The sequence below is a fragment of the Caretta caretta genome, chromosome 7 (genome assembly GCF_965140235.1).
Source record: "Caretta caretta isolate rCarCar2 chromosome 7, rCarCar1.hap1, whole genome shotgun sequence".
Lineage (NCBI taxonomy): Eukaryota > Metazoa > Chordata > Testudines > Cheloniidae > Caretta > Caretta caretta.
The window spans coordinates 23,408,353-23,430,055 of NC_134212.1; the positions used below are offsets into that span (position 1 = coordinate 23,408,353).

The following is a 21,703-nucleotide window of genomic DNA, read 5'->3' on the forward strand; positions in this document are numbered from 1 at the left end:
CACACTGAGAATATAAATATTAAGTAAATTGGATTTTTAAAATGTTTTCACTTCTAAAAATTTAAGATGTCATTAATAAACTAGGTTTAGACATTTATTTACAACATGTAACTTAAGTTGTTAGTGTCCTCTAGTCGAGTTGTGTGTATAGTAAAATTAATTTTTATTCATTTTTATTGATTAAAATGTGCTTGTACAAATATAAAAAAATCATTCAGGTATGTGTGTTCATATATGCGTATGTACTAGTATTGTATGCAAGTAGATAGATGGGAATGTATATGCAGCATGTGTGATATATAAAATGTTATGCATGTTTGTGTATGAATATATTAATATTACATTCTCCATAACATACAGTCTTGAAAGCCTTCTTCATTTGTGTGTTATGCTGTCAAAATCAGGAATAGCTCTTCTATAACAGGTTTCCTCAACTTAATGAAAGGGGAGGTGGGGTAACTTGTTGATAACTACCTGACTGCACCATTAAACATTACAAGAGGGGAAATTAGGGTATTGGGCTGATGTCTTTTTCTTTTAATAAATCTTATTTTTGATGGAAAGGCAGCTCTGTCGCCAGTCAGTCCTGCATGCGTAGACTCTCCCTCCCGCCATAAAACAATGAGCACATTCAGGCACAACTCGTGTTTTCAGTTATTAAAAAACGGAGCCGTCTGTCTCTGCCTGTGACTTTAATCTTTAAGCCTTTATTCCCTGTATCCCACCCCCTCATTCTTCCCCCAACCTTTTGTTTGTGAAGTGCAGAGCTACAGGATATGTGGGCCTGGAGTTTCTGAAAGTATTGTACATTCCCCCGGCAATTACAGATGTTTATAACCCTGACTGATGTTTTTTCAGTGTTCTGGATGGTGGGGAGAAAACTAGAGAATGCTTTTCTCTTTGCCTCTAGCAATCATTTTGGTTTTTAAAAAAATCTTTATTTTTACATAAACTCTTAATTATTTTGGGTCTTTTAAAATCCATTTCAACTGCCCTCTGATCAAAAAGATCTGTGAGCACTAGTGTGGATCTTCCAGTGGCCTCTCATGACTGTTCCTTGGGGACAACATATTTTTTGTGGTTTTAAAAAGATGCAAAGCAGTGGGGTTTAATACAAAGCAGGGCTTCCCAATCTGGGGACCATAGCCCTGGGGCTGGTCTGTTCCAAAGACAGATACTAGGTGGCCCTTGAATTCTGTGCTGATGCTTAAGAGGTGAATTGAACAAATGTTTGATATTTCCCATGTTTACATAGAAACTGAGACCTCAGTTGAGGAAATGTTGTGAATGATTCCGAATCCCTTGTATAGAAGATGTTTGCCTCTGATGACTAGGTTGTAAAGTTCTCTAGGAGAATTCATTTTTGACAGCCCAGTGAAAATACTCTACATTACCCTGTATGAAATCTGAATTCAGTTCCTTCTCCATGTTTCCTCTTCCCTGAGCTATTAAGGGCTGGAAATGATGTGCAGTCAATGTGCTTGAACCCATGTGGGGCTAGACAGGAGAGGGCTCAACAGTGAATCCTTTGGATTAGCAAGTTATGTTCACGTTTTTCCATAAGAGTCCCATACATTCCTCAACTGGAATTCCTCAAGGTTGGCCTTGAGTGTGGTGGTATAAAGTGTATGCAAGAGGAGAAAAAATAAGGGTCCAATAGAGACATGGAGACGGATTTCAAGTCTTTTAAACAGATTCCTTAAGATACTATTAAAAGTGTATACCTGTTTATCTTTTCATATTGTATGCAAAGTACTATTTATAAGTAGCATTGTGAGATTTGTGCTTTTAAATGCATCGTAATACAGTGTCTTTCATTCATGTAGCTAATACTGTGTCACTAACGTTAAGTCCATATGTTGACTCCCTGAAACTTATTTATGGGGTGAACTTTTTGGGGGGTGGGGGCAGAATGAGCCAAAAGCCACTTTCAGTTTCTACTGCCAGTTTGCTGGCCATCCTTTTGGTGATGCAGAACTTTGCACCATTTAGCATGTGCTGAGAACTTGAGGTGCTAACTGGAAAGTATCCTCATACCTTTTTGTCAACTGTCTAAATGGGCCATCTTGATTATCACTACAAAAGTTTTTTTTCTCCTGCTGATAATAGCTCATCTTAATTAATTAGCCTCTTACAGTTTGTATGGCAACTTCCACCTTCTCTGTATGTATATATATATCTTCTTACTATATGTTCCATTCTATGAATCCGATGAAGTGGGCTGTCACCCACGAAAGCTTATGCTCTAATAAATTTGTTAGTCTCTAAGGTGCAACAAGTACTCCTGTTCTTTTTGTAAAAATAGAGACAAAACATATGAAATACATTGGTAGAGGATGCCATGTCCTGAACCTCTTTACATGGGTAAAGCAGGTGCCTGTCCGTTCCCCTCCCAGAGTCCACATAGTGGAATTATATAGATTCATAATAGTTGGTTTAAATAATTATAGAAGTATGCACATTAAAAAAAAACACCTTAGATTGGGGAAAGCCTCTTTTGCATTTATGCTGTCATGAAAAACACACAATGTTAAGTAGAAACAGCCGAAATTACAAATCACTAGCAGAGACAACTAACTGCTGATTTGAGAGAAGATGTGTGCATGCACACACAAGGTGTCCAGTTCACATACCACTCCCGTCTTTCCCTAAAATGACCGTAGAAACGATATCCATAGTGATGGGCCCATTATTTCACTTACCTTAAAAGCTCCTCTTTTCTCTCTCTTTTTAATGGTTATAGTTCTTTATGAAGTACAAGTTATTCTTTGGGTTGCAGCCCTGAGATCCTAGCTTCTCAGCAAGGTAACTTACCAACAGCAAAACCAAGACCTTGCTGGAGGGGGTTGGGGTTGGGTTATGGTTGTAGCTGTATGCAGGGGCTTTTTATTGTATACATATATAGACTTTTCTGTGGTGCTGCTGATATTATTAGCAGAGCACCTCAGAAACCTTAACTTAATTTATTCTTATAACATTTCTGTGAGGTAGGGGGAAGTATTATCTCCATTTTACAGATGATGAACTGAGTCTCTGAGATCAAGCAGTTAGCCTGAGGTTACATATGAAGTCTGTGGAAGAGCTAGGAAAGGAACCCTGGTCTCATGCATGCCAGTACAGTGCCTTAAATTCAAGACCATTGTTTCTCAAATCTCTTTTGGATGCTAGATCTTTTTTCTATTGTTGGCAACTCTTGTGTCCTCCCTGTTTCTTAGGCGTAGCGCCTTGGTGTCATTGGTTACTCTTTTTCCCCACCTCCCACATTAATGCCATTATGAAATCCCTCTGGATTGTCTTCTAAAATCTATCCATCCATGCTTATCCATTTTCACCATGAAAACACATGCCTAGGTCCTGATTGTCTCTGGCCTGCCTATTTATATAGTCTGTCTACACTGTAATCAATTTAGGTCATGGGCCTTATTTTTGTATCTCTCTGTAAAGCATCTTAGTACTCTTGATGGTATACATATAATAACTTACCTTTTTTGCCCTGTGCAAACTTATGCAGAAAGCTGATATAATTCAAGACCATAAAATTTCTTAAATCTAGTCTTTCCAACCTGTTTCATTTCAGAATTTATTATTAAAACTTTACTGAATTGCAGGGACCATTTATGCTCAGCCGTGTAAGGCCCAAGTTTAAATACTGGATTACATTTAATTCTCCAATGCAAGGCACAAGTGGCCTTGATACCAAAGCAAAATATTTCCCAACAAAAAGATCAACACTTGAACTAATCACACTGCATTTTGAATATTCAATACCAATTCAACAGGTCACAGGACAACTCCTGGGGATGCTGGATATGGAATATCTTCTATGGGAGAAGGCAAAATCGGAGTATATGTTCATTCTTTGCACCTTCAATCCAGCTGCAATGGGAATAAACAGCTCTTGAGTACACTGCAGCTGATCACTATATACTTCATAAAACCACGCTTCTGGGCTTAAAAAACCCTATTGTTCAAGGGAAAGGGGAGGCAAATCTATTGCAAATCCCCACTTCCCCACAGGTGGTTTGTCTCAGGTCAAACTGCACAAAGAATTGTTGACAATTTTTCATGCCCTGAATGTGAATCTAGATGTCGGAGATTGATAAAAGCTTGTTAATTATTTATTATTTGTATTGCACTAGCGCCTAGGAGCCCCTTGGAGTATCTCACTGGAATTGGAATACTAGATCAAAGTAATGATTTATTTAGTTCAGTATCCTGTCTCTGGCAGGGGCCGAAATCACATGCCTCCGAGGAAGGTACAAGAAACCCAATAATGGACAACTGTAGAATAACTAACCATAGTGTCGGTTTCTTCCTAAGCCCCACCAGTTAGTGTTTTAGTTCATGCCCTGAAGTATGAGTGGTTTTATCTTGTCTGAAATGTTTTATCCTGCTTCATTTAACTGTGAATGTTTCTATTATTCATATAAATATCTAACCCATTTCACTAAATTATTGGCCTCGATGTCGAGTGGGAATGAGTTCCACAGTTGAGGATGTACCATTTATTGAATACTTTCAGTATTTTCTGTCTCACCACTCATACATTCTAACATTTTGTTTGATTTTTGGACTGCGGCTGAACATTGTGCCGTGGTTTTCATTGAACTGCCCACAAGTCTCTTTCCCTAGCAATTATGGTTAATTTAGAAACCAGTGTGCACAAATAGTACACGGAAAAAGTAAAGTAAACTTTACCTTGACAATACTGAATTTCATTTGCCATCACGTTGCCCAGTCACTCAGCTCTCCAAGGTCCTTGTGAAGTTCCTCATAATCCTCTCTTGTCTTTACTAATCTAAATATATTATATTCTTTGCAAATTTTGCCATCTGACTATTTACTACCTTTTCTGGATAATTGATGAATATGCAACTATTATACAACAGCAAAAATTTAGGACTTAAAAATATCTAGGTGGAAATGTGTTTGAGTCTAAGTATGCAGTGTTTTTGTAGGCATGTCGGTCCCAGGATATTAGAGAGAGAAGTTGGGCAAAGTAATATCATTTGTTGGACCAGCTTCTGTTAGCGAGAGAGACAAGTTTTCAAGCTACACAGAGCCTAAAAATCTTTTTTTAATAAATCCTCCATTCCAACAATTGGAGTGGAGGAAAAAAGAGTAACTACCTCGGTCTGACACACTTAAAAAAAAAAAAAATTTCCTTTGCTCTAATAAACAGCAAAACATTAACTAAGGAATGTTATTTTCTTAGCTTTGCATATTGCTGTTCCCCTCATTAGTGTTGCTCTTGCACAAGCAGAAGTAAACAAAAAGCAGTTGCACTTAGCTTTTATCCCAGTAGAAAAACAAGATGGAGGAAGAAAATCTTTAAATAGAAAAGACAAAGCCAATAAAGAGAAACGATTTCTTGATCTTCTAAGTGGGTATTGCAAATAATCTAATGCAGACAAATTAGCAATTTGAACAGATAGTTTTAGAAAATCTAGTGGTTCCTGACTTAATTCATGTGCACAAGAACATTTTAAACTAAAAGTTATTCACATTATAATCATCCTGAGTAGTGATACGGGGATAGGGTCTGAGTGTGCAGTGCTTACTGTGGTGAGTTTTTCCTGATAAGGCAGTGAGCATTTCTCCTGATAAGGACTGCGGGATTTGACCCATAGACAGAATACAATTCCACTGGAAATGAGAAATATTATGCCATGTATTATTTTTGACAGTGTTGAGAAAGAAGCAATAGGTTATATATAGTTTCTGATAAATCTACGGAGACACCAGACATAACTTGGAAACACTGAAATTTAATTGCTTTTAGGATGCATGCAAGGTTGGTTTCAAGGGCCACCAAATGTGTCTTTGTAATAATCTCTGAGCATCCTATTTGTAATATTCAGTGTTTGATTTGTTCCTGTAAATTTGGCCCCTCCTTTTCATCATGAGCTCAGTTCATCAGAATTCCAGCTGTGCTTTATAGTTTTATGGTGGCTTGTTTTTTTTCTAAAACGATTTCTGTTGTAACTTTAAATTTTTGTTTTGAAAAACACTTCTTCCCTACTTCAACTTCAAGAAATCAAAACAGATTTCCTATGTGACTCATGATACACAGACTGAGGCAATCTGAACAGAGATTTGTGCATGGAATTGAAGGAGTGGGGTGAGGATGGGAAGGAAAGTCCACTACAGCCAAAAAGTACAAGTGTACTTTGGCTTATCTTTAACCTCCAAACTTACCTCCTTGCTTTTTTCAAAACAGAACTAGAACTGCTACTGTATCACATTTAGTGAAGTTCAGAGTTTCTTGGCATGCTGGTTTTGGGGCAGCTGTTTTCAGTGCCACTACATAGTGGAATTATTTCCTGTTGCTTCTGAACTGAAATGTGACCTGCTCTATATCCTTCAACCTCTTTCTCTCTCTACGCAGAAAAACGTCTGATTGTATCCTGAGGTCATTTTCATGACTTGCCTCAATGGCCTTAGTTGGCAGCTTATTCAATATGCTAATTTTACTCTTTTCATGAAGGAATTCTGCTGAGTTTACTTTTAGTTTTCTTTCATTTTTTAGATGGTGACTTCTTTTTGGGAGCCTTTCATGAGCGTGAATAGCTTTCCTGGTTCTCCTTCCCTTCATAATTTTTAACACATTTGTGATCTATGAGTCTCTTCAGATTATCATAATGCCACCTTCCTGAACCTTGCCAGGTAGCTTTAGAATTTGGACTCGTCTACAATACATTGCATCCTCTCTACTGCAAGACTCCCTTCTCTATAAGAAGGAGATGAAATAACACTAAGCATTATGATAAAAAGTAAGATAAAGCACTAACTTGCAGGATCAAAATAAAATAGATGGCAGCCTCTCTGATTACAAAAACCTTTTTTCTCTTACTAGATGGTGTTTTGCATTTTTGTTGGAGCCCTGACTATGGTCCTGTTCCTTCCTTTATTCTTCCTCACAGGCTATAGAACCTGGACTGTGAAACTCACTCCTATAGGACTTAAAATTGACGGTGGACCTTACTTACAAATGCAAAATTCTGTTCTCCAATTTACCTTCCCTTCATAAGTTCTTCACATGCAAACAGACATAAACAAGAAAATCCTATAAAATAAATAAGCTATTGCCCATACAGGTTGAGAAGGAAGATATGGACTAGATGACCTTCTGGGGTCCCTTCCAACCCTGATATTCTATGATATACATTATATATTTTTTTAATACTTAGAGGGTACTTGGATACTTTGGTGTTAGAGGCCCTGTAGGTACCTAAATAGGCTTGCATGCGCACTTGTTTTTGCTGATCAAAAGATATCAGGATTGGGAATCCTAAAAGCTTTGCTAACCGCCATCACTGGGTTACCTATCTGGGCTCTGAATGCTTTTTTGACTACTGTTCATCACTGAGGCGTCTAAAGCAGGGGTTCTCAAACTTCATTGTACTGCAACCCCCTTCTGATAACAAAAATTATTATGCAACTCCAGAAGGGGGGACCGAAGCCAAAGCCGAATCCCAAGAGTTTCAGCCCCAGGCAGGGGGCCTGAAGCCCTCAGGCTTCGGCCCTAGGCAGTGGGGCTTGGGCTTCAGCTTCATCCTCAGCCCCAGGCATCAGCAAGTCTAATGCCAGCCCTGGCGACCCTGTTGAAACAGGGTCCTGACCCAGAGTTTGAGAACTGCTGTTCTAAAGTAATGTGAATAGAGAGATTAAGTCTAAGGTTTAATTTTAAAGCTTCATATCATGGTTACAGGACTAGCTTCATGTCTCTCCCCCTTCTTGTCTCTGAATGCACTTTCTCAGCTGTCAGGCCTCATGCCTTTAGCGCTATCATGGTGAACTCCACAATTCTCTCCCCATCTTCGGGCAGGTCTACACGACTGCTTATGCTGATATAATTTATGTCGCTTGGGGTGTGAAAAAGCCACCCCCCCCGAGAGACACAAGGTACAGCAACCTAAGTGCTGTCTACACCGGTGCTATGTTGGTGGGAGATGCTCTCCCGCCGACATAGCTTCTGCCTCTCTGATGCAGCTGCGCAGATGTAGCACTTCTAGTGCAGACTAGCTCTTAGAATGGGCCCTCGGCTACAGCACCCTGTGTATCAAGCATTTGTACCCAACAGGTCAATCTGAGTTCAAGCATCTGCAATTCTTCCCTTTGGGATTTGATGACCAGTAGTATACGGGGACAAGACAGCTTTCTTAAAACCAAAGTGGTGTTTATTTTGCAGTAGGAGCAAAGCATTTAAAGAAAGAATTTGAAAACAACTAACTGTCTGCATATGTGTCTATTACCTAAAGGCCTACCATTCCCTGGTGGTATCCTACGCAAGCCTAAGTTCTTTAGTCAACCCCAGCAGGTGCCTTTGTCTATCTGGTTCCATCAAAAAACTACCCCCTCTCTTGAGAGAGAGTCCCTTTTAAAACCAAACTATATAGTTCCTTTGCTTTCTTGTGTTCCTGGGCCTTTTCCTTTCCTGGCATTAAGTGTTCATCATGAGCCATTCTTTCCTTTCCTGCTTGTTTTCCCAAACAGCCCCTCCTGTTAAACTAAACTAATGTATTCATATAGCAAACGAGCTAATAACCAGGTCAGCATACAGTGTTAGTGAATTATTAAAGGATAACTTCAAATCCATCACACCTTGGCGCTTTTGGAGTTCCCATTAGAGTGCTGTTCATGCTGCTTCTGACTGGCCAATTGGTGTCACATTGAGCAGTGTAACATTAATCCTCCTCTGTGGATCTAAACACATGACCTTTTGTAGTTTGTGCTGACCATGCTGGCGTAGAAAGTTCTGTGGTTCATACCTATAATTCTTGATTGGTTGTGGATGGTATAGCTTTTGTGCCCCTGAAATGACCCTTCAGGCCTGAACTCTTTCAAAAATAATTTCTCTCTCTTACAAGGTTAGTTACTATGACAAGACCACTGTAGGTCTGAACAAGTTTCAGAGTAGCAGCTGTGTTAGTCTGTATTTGCAAAAATAATAATAGCTCACCTTAAGTGATCACTCTCATTACAGTGTGTGTGGTAACACCCATTGTTTCATGTTCTGTGTGTATATAAATCTCCCCACTGTATTTTCCACTGTATGCATCCGATGAAGTGAGCTGTAGCTCACGAAAGCTTATGCTCTAATAAATTTGTTAGTCTCTAAGGTGCCACAAGTACTCCTTTTCTTTTTGTAGGCTTGAAGTCAGCCGTCAAAACTGAAAAATGATCTTATAAAAACTTTATACAGTTATTTAAGAATTCCTGCAGGTGCTTTTGCAAAAGCAATAGCAAGCCCTCAGGAGATCTATTCTGTTCCTTACATGCATCTGTACAAAGCCCAGAACTTACCCAGTGCCATTTGCCTTCAGCTGCTGACGTTTACTATGTGCATGTTTAAACAAGGAGGGCTTTGGATAACTTTATAGTAAGAGAAAACGCATTCACAAAGGGTCCCACATTAGTCTCTATTTTTGTCTTTAGAGCAGAGGTGCACATTGTACAGCCCGCAAGCCCGCAAATATGTGCCAGGTCTTGGTCTTGTTTTGTGAAGCCTTCTGCAAAATAATATATGAAGAGCTCTGGCTAGCGCTCTCACCACCTATGAACAGATTCTCCCATCTCTGGCCACCAGCTCTTTTCTTGAAATTCTCTTTGGTTGTAGCAACTACACCCTTTGTTACACCTATTTCTGATGTGCATTGGCTTCTGGAAACTTCTCTACATAGAACAGGAGGATGGGAACTGGTGCCAGAGTAATCCAGGAACATGGATGGGTAACCGAAGGACAGAACTCTATTTGGTGGATCAGATGTGGATTCCCTGGAAGTGCGGGGTCTTAAGGCAACTACTGCCCTCTCTTTATAGTTGTAGGGTTAGGAAAGAGCTTATCCAACCACAAGTTTTTATTGGTGGTAAATTCAGGCAACAAGCAATCTCTGTTGATCAAGGATGATTGTATTATATTTTGTAAGTTTTAATACATCTTTAGAGAAATTTGGGGCATCCTTCGATGTATTAGCAATGTGACCATACGTTTTGCAAAGTTGAGCTGTCCCTGGGTACCTAGAAACATCATATAAATCAATTTCTGAGTGCAAGGCTCTCATGCAGTTCCCTGTTCATGACTTCCAGCTGGTAAACCATCTGGACTGGCATCCCTGGAAAACAGTGGTGGGATCCTTGAACTTTAGTGAGAGTTCCTGTACTTTTCAAAGTGTTGTCTAACCAAAGCTCTGGTATCCGTTTTGGTACATGATTTGAATTGCTTTACAGAGGGTTTCTTCATGAGTAATTCATGCACTCCAGTCCCCCCTCCCTTTAACATTGGCTTCTGAAAGATTCCATATCCTGCAAAACATCTTCCTCACTAACCCCACTACCTCCCCCCAAGGTACCTACCAAAATCCTGTATAACTCATAGCATCTCCCCAGGTGTTACTGTGTATGAAAACAGAGAATCATTGAGTGTTTTTTTGAATAAGGATTCTTAACAAAGAAAAATGAGGGTTGGTTGGTGAGAGGGGGAAGTTTCATACTCGCTGCATGAAATAGACAATATTTCCTGAAACAGGAGATACTAACCTCAAAGAATTTAAAATAAAACATTCATTTTATTATTTTTTGAAAAGGGGAGAAAATATAGCATAATAGTCAGTCTTTTTATTCTAAGTGCAGATGAAATTGATTAAACCTTAAAAACTCGCCTCAGTCCACCCGGTTTATTAATTGAAGAATTTCCTCTTCCACAGAATGGGAAGTGCACATTAAAACAGAGCTTTGCCCCTGAGTAGCAATGATACTTGAGAACGGCACATTTTCTGCAATCCCATTTTCTCTTCTGTGCTAGAGGAAATCCTAACATGGTAAAAAGCATATTTAAAAAAATATGTTTAAGGAAGTCCGCTTTCATTTCCTTGTAAGCATAAAATCAAATTATAGCCCATGGCCTACAATTATTTTATTTTGGCATTTCTGCTTCCTTTCGCTGCCTGTGAACAGGAGTTGTACTGTTTGCGCAAAGTCAGCTAAAAAGATTACCACAAACAGAAAAAAGGACACAGTAACTTAAAGAAGCAAGGAGTCAGAATCCATACTTATGCTCTGTGCTCAAGTGGCATGCAAAATCTCTTCACTGGTTCATACTCGGACCCAGGCCTTTTTCCTTTTTTCTCCCTCCCCAGGAGATTAGTGCAGATTAGTGACATTTTTACTATGTTTGTGGCCAAGTGATCTGCAGCTTTACATTGATAGTGATTGTAGCAAAAATCTGATTTGGCGCCATATTAAGTTGCTGCCTGCCAAAATAAAATAAAATAAACCTCTAATTTTCTTGTTTTTCACCCATTTGAAAAAAAAATAGCTCAGATTCTCCCAATTAGTAGCTGGAAATACTTTTTGGTTCACCCTTTTCACCCATACTAAAATTGCAAGTCAGATTAGTGTGTAGAGTTTATAATCCAGTTGTTCTAAAAATGTGTACTGTGTGTGTAATAAAATGGTAATCAACTCTTGGAATTGAGACGTTAAAAAGAGAGGCCTAAATCAGTGGTTCTCAAACTTTTGTACTGGTGACTCCTTTCACATAGCAGGTCTCCGAGTGTGACCCCCTTATAAATTAAAAACACTTTAAAATATATTTAACACCATTTCAATGGTGGCAGTGAAGCGGGGTTTGGGGTGGAGGCTGACAACTCATGACCCTCCATGTAGTAACCTCGCGACCCCCTGAGGGGTCCCAACCCCCAGTTTGAAAACCCCTGGCCTAAATGATTTTTCTAGACATAACCCTGTCCTTGTTACCCTATTTAGAATGACATACAACTGACGTGCAGTGGAGAGAATTGACTTTCTTAGGTCCTGATCCCACAATTAGTTGTGCATGGGTGAACAGCTGCGTCTTTACAGAACCCCATTGATTTCACTGAGGTCTTTGAGCATTGACCATCAACATGCAACAAACTGTATGAGCAGAGCCTTAATCTGTGAGTTTGTTTATATCCGTGGTTCTCAAACTATTGTACTGGTGACCCCTTTCACATCGGAAGCCTCTGAGTGCGACCCCCCCCCTTTAAAAATTAAAAACACTTGTTTATATATTTAACACCATTATAAATGCTGGAGGCAAAGCAGGGTTTGGGGTGGAGGCTGACTGCTTGTGACCCTCCATGAAATAACCTTGCGACCCCCTGAGGGGTCCCGACCCCGAGTTTGAGTACCCGTGGTTTATATGGAGATCCATAACAGCATATGTGGTCAAGACCTGGATGGATTTGCTTCTTGTGAGAGATGGGCTGTTCCCTCTGTACTGCAATAGAAGTCATAAAGACTGATCCATGTGTTGTGTGCACATAACAGAGTATTTTTACAATAGACTGGATCTTAGCAGCATTCTACAACAAATGTGTATTTAAGAAATTTAGTTTTATTTCTGCTCTAGCACCTTTGCCTAGGAATGCAAGACACCAGCATATAGCAGTTGTAGGGACTAGCCTTCAGCCTTCCACTTTCTTTAAACTACAGTACAAAAAATCAACAACACATTGTTTTGTTATAGTAGGGTTGGAATCAAGTCCAGTGTATTATTTTAAAACTTAATGAGTTTGAAAATGTGTTTTATTGGGGGTGGATTCTCCTGGCTGCTGGGTTAAATTACTATTTAATTCTATTTCTTTTCTGGTCTCTTGTGCTTAGAACCCTAAATGGGATTTCCTTTTTATTCATACTATACACCCAAAGAAATGACAATAAACAAAATAAATTAATAGAGGAACTGGAAGAAAGAAATTCAATTTGGTTTTTAAGATCACTAATTTTTAAAAAAAAATCTAAAAAAACACAATGAGGTTTTTTTGGAGACAATGTCATTTTTAAAGTAGGTCATATATTTGGCTTACTAACCTTGACATTGTGCCGTTAAGAGACATACGTGACACAGAGTTGCTTCTGTCTTATATGGGCTAAGCACATCTCCTACCAGCTCAGCTAGTGGAAATTTTATTGTGGTTTACCAAGTAATGCTGCTGCCTATAGGTCATCATGAGGATGTCTTTCTGGTGAGGCATTGAAATACTATCATGATGGGCAAGATATAAGAACTAGACAGATAAGAGTCTTAGCTTGGGTAATGTGTGGGATGCACAAATAAATCAAGTTATTAGATAAAGGTCTCTGCTGACTTGTGGAGTCCACTCTAATATCTGGTCGCTAGTTGACTGGACACACACTGCTGGCTTCAGGGTCTCCCTGGCTGATATCTTTGGCTAAGTGCTCATTCTACAAGCTCCAAGTAATGGCAATAATAAATTATTACTTTTTTTTGCCAGCTATTCAGGTTTCCCCAAAGTTCTAAAGTAACTTTACTTTGCTAGGGATGTCTTGGATTTGGGTTTTTAAAGTAGGAATCAGATAATGTGTATCCCTAACTAAAGTCCTCATTTTAAGAGCATCTTTAAATAGCTGATCTCCTGTCAATCTGCTGATTATGGATGAATGCTGCTGCCTCCAAATTTAGCTTACACCGTTTTACTATTTTTTCTTCTCTGATACTTTGTTGCTAGCCTAGTTGCTTTTTCTTATCTCTGGCTGTCATCACAGAGACTTTTTTCACTAGTTATCTTCATTGTCAGTTATTTTTTCTGACTTAGTAAATGTCTGTTGCTTTATTTTATTGTTCTCGTTTGTTGTTTCTTATCTTGCAACATAATTCCCATCTTTCGTCAACCCTCCTCCCGCCCCGTATGTCTTTAGGTGACAACTAGCTTCTATTTAATTTCTCTTATTAGAGGGCCGTGTCTTTGAGCAGTGTGTCATCACCAGAAGGATACACTCTAATAGTTGATTTACCATTTTCAGGCTAAGTGGGAAATTACTTCAGGAAGCCTTTTTGATATTCTTTCTGAATGTGCTTCAACATTTCTTTCAGAAAGTAATGGATGAAACAGTAAATGGAAGGCTGCGTACTTGTTCTGGAGGGGATCTCTTGATTTCCTCGGCTTAATTTTATAATTGATTCCCTCAGTATGGATGTAATAGTCACTGCTGCTTCCATATATGTGTCTTGGTCTTCTGCATGTATCAGCTTCATTCAGATTAATTTCAAGTACCATTGGCCTTCGTATGTGGTTCTGAAGAACTCTCCTCTCTTTTTTAGATCACTTCTCTGTGTACGACAATATCCTCTGAAAAACGAAAACAGTTCAGCTACTCTTTATTCCTTTTCCCCACAGAGCCTGTGGAAGATGTTCTCTCAAAAAATGATGCAGGTTTTGGGCAGGTTGGATTTGGTTTAAATCAAATTGAATTAAGGAAGACTCATTTAATCAAGGATTTCTACATAAAAGTGCATTCTTGTTTGTTGTTATAACCTTAATACATATTCTTCACAACTCAGAGAAAGATGTAGGTTTCATTTTTAGAAGGTACACACTATTCATTTTTAAAGTGATTTATTCTGAAAACTTTTCAGATTAGTTTTACAGCTATATCAGAAAATGAATGATTGTTTTGGTTATTTCATTGACCAAAGGTAATTGAAGCAGATATTTATGAAGTCACTGGTTGGTGAACTATCTCCAGTTCAACGTATTAATCATAAATATTTGGAGGATATTCTTGCCATGCTGTATTAGGAGGAGAACATCACCAGACAGACATTTAAATTGTTTTATTTAACTAAAACAACAACGTTATGTATTCTGGATTTTTTTTTCTTCAACAACAAACATACAATATTTTAACAAAACAAGCATATGAATTTTTGAATTTAAACATTCAAGATTTTTAAAATCAGGTTTTTGTTAAAATTGTTTTTAATTAAAATAGTTAAATGAAATATATTTTTTAAAAAAACAAAAATTAAATTGACTGTGTCACCAGGTCAACATGAGAAATTTAAAATACTGGCTTCTGCAGCTAACTCAGTGATCTTCACCTTCATATTCCTGTTTGTTCATAATCTGAAAAAGAAAAAGAAGCTTTCCTGTTTTTTCAGGTCCCAAATGATTTCTCAATTTGGAATGAATTAGTCCAAAGGAAGAAAATATTCTTTCTACGCCGACAGAAGAAGTTACTGCTGTTAAAAGTGAGATTATCACTTCAACAGTCTCTGAATCCAATTGCTTAATTGATTTCCAGCAGTTCACTGGTATGACTTTCTTTAAAACATCATCAGCAAACATATATTTCTTGAATGGTTCTTATTCCCAAACTGGGTCTCTTTTACAGCCTGCTGCCATTATAGGTTTTCCCTTCTGGTGAGAGAATGGTATGGTAGATCTCAAATCAATGAAGGCTACTCTCAGAAAGACCTCAAGACTTCTGGAATATGCTACTCAAACAGTTTCACTTTTGTTTCTGCTGCCTGTCCCTCCCTTCTCACGTTTATCTCCAGACTTTTTCTCCTTGTCCAGATCTATTCCACCCCCAACAATCTTCTATTCATTGAACTTTTTGAAACTTTTCACTTTTAGAGAGAGGTAAGGGATTGACTGTGTGTACACAAATTTGCAGAGGGACTGTAGGGTTGAGGTCTGTTATTTCTTACCTCTAGATATTTATTTATTTAAAAACATTTTTGCTGTTAACAAGCATGTTGTCTCTGAAGACCCAAATCCACAGTTTGAGAACTGCAAAACTAAGCATCTCTGATGGTATTTTCTAGACTGAGCACTGAGTCCCATTGGGTAGATAGAAAGATTAACCTAAATAATCTATACAGAAGCCCATGGAACTCCATAAGATTGGGTCCCTAATCCATGAACTACTGGAACTCATTTACAAAACTTTTCTTAAACAGTACATTGTTGTCATATATTGTCTCATACTATAGAATTAGAATTTATAATCCCTATTCCATGATGAGATATCTTTGATCTATAATGTATCTTAATTAAAACTATCTTTAGATAGGTTTTTCCTCAAAAAGCTACTGGATTTTATTAAAAAAATCCGATTTAAATAAAAAAAAATCCGATTTTTAATTTTTTTTATTTAAAAAAAATAGATTTTTGTCCACCCTGGTTTTGGGTGAGAGATCATCACCTTGTTTATTCCTGTAATTGTTTTTGATGTCCATACTGCTGTATCATAGAATATCAGGGGTGGAAGGGACCTCATCTAGTCCAACCCCCTGCTCAAAGCAAGACCAATCCCCAATTTTTGCCCCAGATCCCTAAATGGCCCCCTCAAGGATTGAACTCACAACCCTGGGTTTAGCAGGCCAATGCTCAAACGTCTGAGCTATTGCAGTGATAATGTTCTCAATACCTGAATTAAAAGCTTTCTTCAAGTGAGATTCTATACATAGTAGTACATTTATATAGGTTCATCCTTACTTGTGCTTTCCCTATTCCTGAAGTCCTGAGATACAGAGGAAAATAACACAGACATGTTTCAGTTCTTTTTGTTGACTGAAATACAACATTGTAGTGAGTTGGTTGCTTGGTGTTTTGAAGACCATTTAACCTGTAAATATGACGCTGTTAGTTTCTAACATCTCCTTTCTTACCTGTAAGATATTTTTAAAGCAATACTGAAATTCAGTGAGATTGCCTCTTTCCAGTATATGCAGCTTTGCCATTTTTGCTCCAAGTGAGCTTCTGATTTTCATGAGAAGTCTGGCTGTTATATTCACCTCCTGTGCATCTTAGCTGACTTTTCCAGATTACTCTACTCCAGTAGCTCTACATTTATGATCCACGGATTGCAAGTGGTATAAGTAGCCCTTCCACAGAATGAAACCAATTTGAGAATTAAGCAGAGGAGCACTAGGGAATAGAGAAGAGAGGTGGGTCAGTGAGAAGATCTGTCCCTTTTGAAGTCATCCAAAGGGTGGGGAAAATTGGAAAACTACTGTTGTTGTTTGTTTATTATTTCTTTAGTTATAATATGATAGTGCCCAATCGGCCCATTAGCCTTAGGAACCATGTTGTGTTAAGGACTGCACAAAGACATGTGAAGATATGGTCAATGCCTTGAGGAGTCTGCAGTCTAAATAAGTATGTTGGAGCCCTGTTCATCTTCACCTTTGTTCCATGATTGCAATGAAGATGTTGATGCTTGCCATTCTATCTAGGTACTCTCCCAAAATGTGTGAACTGTCCTTTGTTCACGGGATACCTTCTCTTATACATTATTACTATTATTATATAACATTATTTATTTTATTAATTGAGCCCAGTCAGCATGCTAAGCACTGTATAGAACATAGAGGAGGCAAGGTCCCTGCTCCAGAGAGCTTACAGTATAATGAGACTAACACATTTTTACCGTGTGTGTATAATTATATTTTTGTCAGGAAGTCTTGGATCAATATGTCATTTCTTGGATGCCCTATATGAGCTGTCTCCTTGGGTTATTCACTTGTCCCTCCTCTCTCTCTGTCTGTCTGTCTGTCTGTCTGTCTGTCTTCCTTCTCTTTGCCTTTAAGTTGTTCCTGGTAGACATTCTGCACCTGCTTCCCTAATCTGGACTGCTCTTGTTAATCATTTCATTATTATTAATGTTTTGTTATTTGTATTGTTGTAGTGTCTAGGCATCCCAATCAGGGCTGCATTGTGCTAGGTGCCGCTCATGTATGCGATGAAAAGACAGTTCCTGTCCCAAAGAGCTTTGTTGTGGCCACCTCCAGGATAAAGCCAGATATCAAGAGGTTAAAGTGCTGTTTATACGTACAGCATTCTCTAAACAAACAGAAAAAAATTGTGTGCATTTATCTCTGATTAAAATCTTATATAAAAATATTGTATACAGGTTTGGCCTTTGGACCTGGTTAGTGGCCTTTGGACCTTCTGTGATGCAAAGATTATGCAACAGGGACCTAATGAATTTAACATTTTGGTGTTTCGCAATAGTCAGCCGAAACAATTATTCTTGTACCTTGGTGTTTACACCCTTCAGCTGTCATCTGGCCAACCTTTACATATTTAATGTTCTTACTCGTTCCCATGAAAGTTGTTGGTTTATATTTGATGCAATTATTTTTATTTCATAATTTCATATTTTGACTGTGGTGCTGCTTTTGGTTTCTTAAATAAACCGCAACAGAAACCCTAGTGAGTCTTACATTTTAAGGGTTTCATATGTTAAAAAAAATTGTCTGGAGGTGCTAATCGATTAATTTTATTAATATTAATAATTAGCTAATAGATAAATATCACAATTAGTGGCATATGTAATGTTTACTTAAAGTTATTGAAATAAACTGCAATAAAATGTCATTAGGGTTACAACATAAATTAACATTTGTATATACACTGCACATGAAGGCTGCAGTGCAATCTTTATCTTTTGTCAGTGGGCTTAGATATTGTAGAACATATGGTGTCAAATTAGCCGCTGTTCTCAAAGGCAAGATTCTGATCTCAGTTACCCTGGTTTAAATCTGGACCAACTGAGATCAAAATTTGGCCTAGAGTGGCTCTAGAGACCCATATTTACCTTGTCATAGTAATTAGTTGGAAGAGGGTGAGCTAAAGCATACTGTGCAACCATCATTACGTTAATGGTTATATGTCTTAAATATAATTATAGCTAATAATGTTAAAATCAGCCAAGAAGTTAAGGTTAATGGTTCATTCACATTCATTCGAACAGGTATCAGCAATGTAGGAAGAGTATGTGTGCAATAAAGCTTCGTACAAAACATCCTTTCATTACAGTTGTAAAAACAAACCAACCTCCCCCTGCTGTGTGTGCTTAGAACTAGTGTTTTTAATTGTCAAATATTAACTAATTTAAAATATTTTTACCTTGCTTAAAGTATTGACACTTGTTCACATTCAGAACTATCTGCACACTTTTTCTTATTGTTAGATTTAAGCCATTTTGGCATGGAGTTTAGTGCCTCCAAGCCCCCTCCTGTTCCCTCAAAAATGCAGTTTAATGCTATTTTATACTGTAATTAAAAACTGCTTAAAGGAGTAAAACAATTTCTGCAATAACAAAACCAGAAAATGCATTTGGAGGGATAACATACGCTAAGCTTGCCTCATGCCATTTTTTAAATGATTAAGATACTGCATGAGAAAATGCTGTGCTAACTACACTGCTATGATAATGATCCTGCTGTAGCTTAAAAGGGGTCTTCATGCAGTATTACAAGATGAAAAGCTTTGATAGGTTGAAAGTAGTCATTTATAACTGTTAATTTTTGCTGCTGCAATTCCCACCCACTCACTCACCCATGAAATCCACTCTCAGAATGATTTCCTATCCTGAGTTCATGGGAATTACAAACAAGGCTGTCTGTTTCCATGTGATGGCTTATGATGAAAATTAAGCAAAAAAGTGTGGGTGAGAGGAGGAGAGAGAAAAGGAACAATTTTGTCAATTTCTTATTCGTAACAAAAGTTTCAGGAAAATATTAGAAACACTAGAAACTGGAGTCCTGGGTACTGTAAATAATGATGCTAGATTTGTAACGTTAGTTTCTTTTAGCATTTTGTTATTCTTGAAAGACGTTTTGTAGATCACTGCAACTCTCTACTAGTTCAGCTTTAGACCTTTACCTTTTTAGATTGAGCTTTGCTATATTAAGGTCTGTTGCACATGGCTTTCTAGTGCTTCATTTACAACATGCTCCTCTGAAACAGCTTCTGAGTATGTGAGTGGCATTGATGCACATCTTTGTCTGCTTGACGATCAGTTATGTGTATCGATATCCTAGCAGGAAAGAGATAGAAGGGTCCTGAATGTGTGCGTAGTATGGTCCAGAGCAGTCCAGCCGTCAGAACCTTATCTGAAAACCAGTTTAGTCAATAATGGGAATCTTCACTTAATGATATTTAGAACTTGTGATACTACTACTAATAAAAATTGGAGGAAAAATGAGGCCACGAGAACTCTAGATAAATTTAGACTCAAAGTGAATTATATTCCTCTCAGTGAAGGAGTAGGGATGTGGGAAATCTGCCTGTATTTGTTCAGCTGTTGCAGAGATCTGAAGTGCACATACTGTACATGCTTTAATTCAAGGCAGAATGACAATATACTGTGGTGTTTAGTCAATTCCCTCAACATCAGAAAAGTATATAAATCAAGTGACTTGAAAAACTTGTTTTAATATATTTAGAATTGATTAAAATGACCATTTGGCGGTTTGAACGTTGGTATTCTTGGAAAAGCACTTCCTTCTATGCCAAGTTTTGGATGCCGGCAGAAGAGGACAAAGCTCAGCTCGCTAATTGAAGGGCAGAATGTTTCCTAAATCTCCCTCTTGTTCTGAAGTATCCTGTTAATGCAGATATTCCTGCACACCAGTCAAAAACTATTAGCCAGTGTTACCATAGAGCACCGAAAACTATGTAACCATAATCTTTGTCAAATCGTGTAACTCTTTCATCTTCCCCTCCTCTCCTTTTTTGCTACTTAACATCCAAACACAAAACTGTTAACGTCAGCACGTGGAAGAGGGAACGAACAAGATTACTGTTCCAGCAGGGGTTATTTCTTCACTTTAGTAGTAAGGTAGATGCAATTCTTCATCATCTTTTCATTCTCTTCTGTTCTTACAGTGAATCCTGCACATTCCTCTTTTGGCTGATGCTTCCCAGAATGTTGCTCCATAAAGTTCCAAAGGAGATCTTGAAAAGGGAAAATTAACCTATTTGAAGGATCCCAGTTTATCCTTGTTACAGTTGTAATAGTTTTTGGCCATCACTGATAGAATATTTTCACTGGTTTATTTGCTGGTGTTCTCCCTTCACACTTGCATTGAACCTTTTGCTCATTTTATAGATTTTGACCAAAATTTCAAACCTTGGTGCTTAAAGTTAGGCTTCTAAATCCATACTTAAATAAAAGTGGTTTGATTTTCAAAGGTTCTGAGCACACATGCAGGTCCCTTGATATCACTGCTTAAATGTCCCAAGCCAGTATTTTTATTTCAAACCTTTAAAGATGTCATGAGGGGAAGGTGGCAGATATATTTTTCTGCACTTTTAAATGAATACTGTCAAGTATTTCTGAACTTTCCATTTGTTTGAGCACACTTAGGAGCATGAAACATTTCTTTCCTCAGTGGTTTTGTTCTGTGACGTTTAAACTTCATTTTACTACTTTGGTCTAGGCTCCATAAGAATCACAGTAAAAACATTGTGACTTCATTTTCTTCTTTATGTAACAGCATCCTTAAAAATGTTAATATAGCTCTGCAAAGAGAGTTTCAGCTCTTTGGTTTTGTCTTCAAACAAATAATGAAACATAGATTACAATCAAAAGAGGATACTGAGAAATAATCATGTTAGTAATTATGGAAAGATCTAATAAAGACTCAGTATTATACTCCTGCAGTAAAACCTGTTTACCTTTGCATCAGCATGAAATGTCTAACCCTGTTGCCCTCACTGTGGTGTGTGACCCAGTGTAAACAGTGTATATATGATCTCATTGTAGCATATTAATGTCTGTTTACAGTGTGTTACTGAATTAGTTGAGATGTGTGTCTTATGTCTGTGCTACAGTAAAGATCAGTTCTATAACAAATATATTGCCCAAGTCCTTAATGTGAGACTGTCACTATAGTACAAAAGGTAACTTTTTATTCTAACAACTTTGGATTTCTTTGTGTAATTCTACTGTATCTTGCAATTCCTTGAGTTTTCAAATGGCATTGACCATAAACATGCTTTGGCTTTTCACCTTGGCTTCATGTTTTATTTGTGTGAGTGTATACACATTATGGACAGTGTTTACAGAAACACACTTTAGAAAGAGGGTCTCTAACTCTTTCATACAGGTATGATACCGA

General features: G+C 37.9%; 1 protein-coding gene across 5 annotated transcripts in view; it reads left to right on the forward strand.

Moving 5' to 3' along the window:
• Positions 1-21,703, forward strand: part of EEFSEC (eukaryotic elongation factor, selenocysteine-tRNA specific) — a 218,333-nt gene that overhangs the window by 24,013 nt on the left and 172,617 nt on the right. The window lies entirely within an intron of this gene.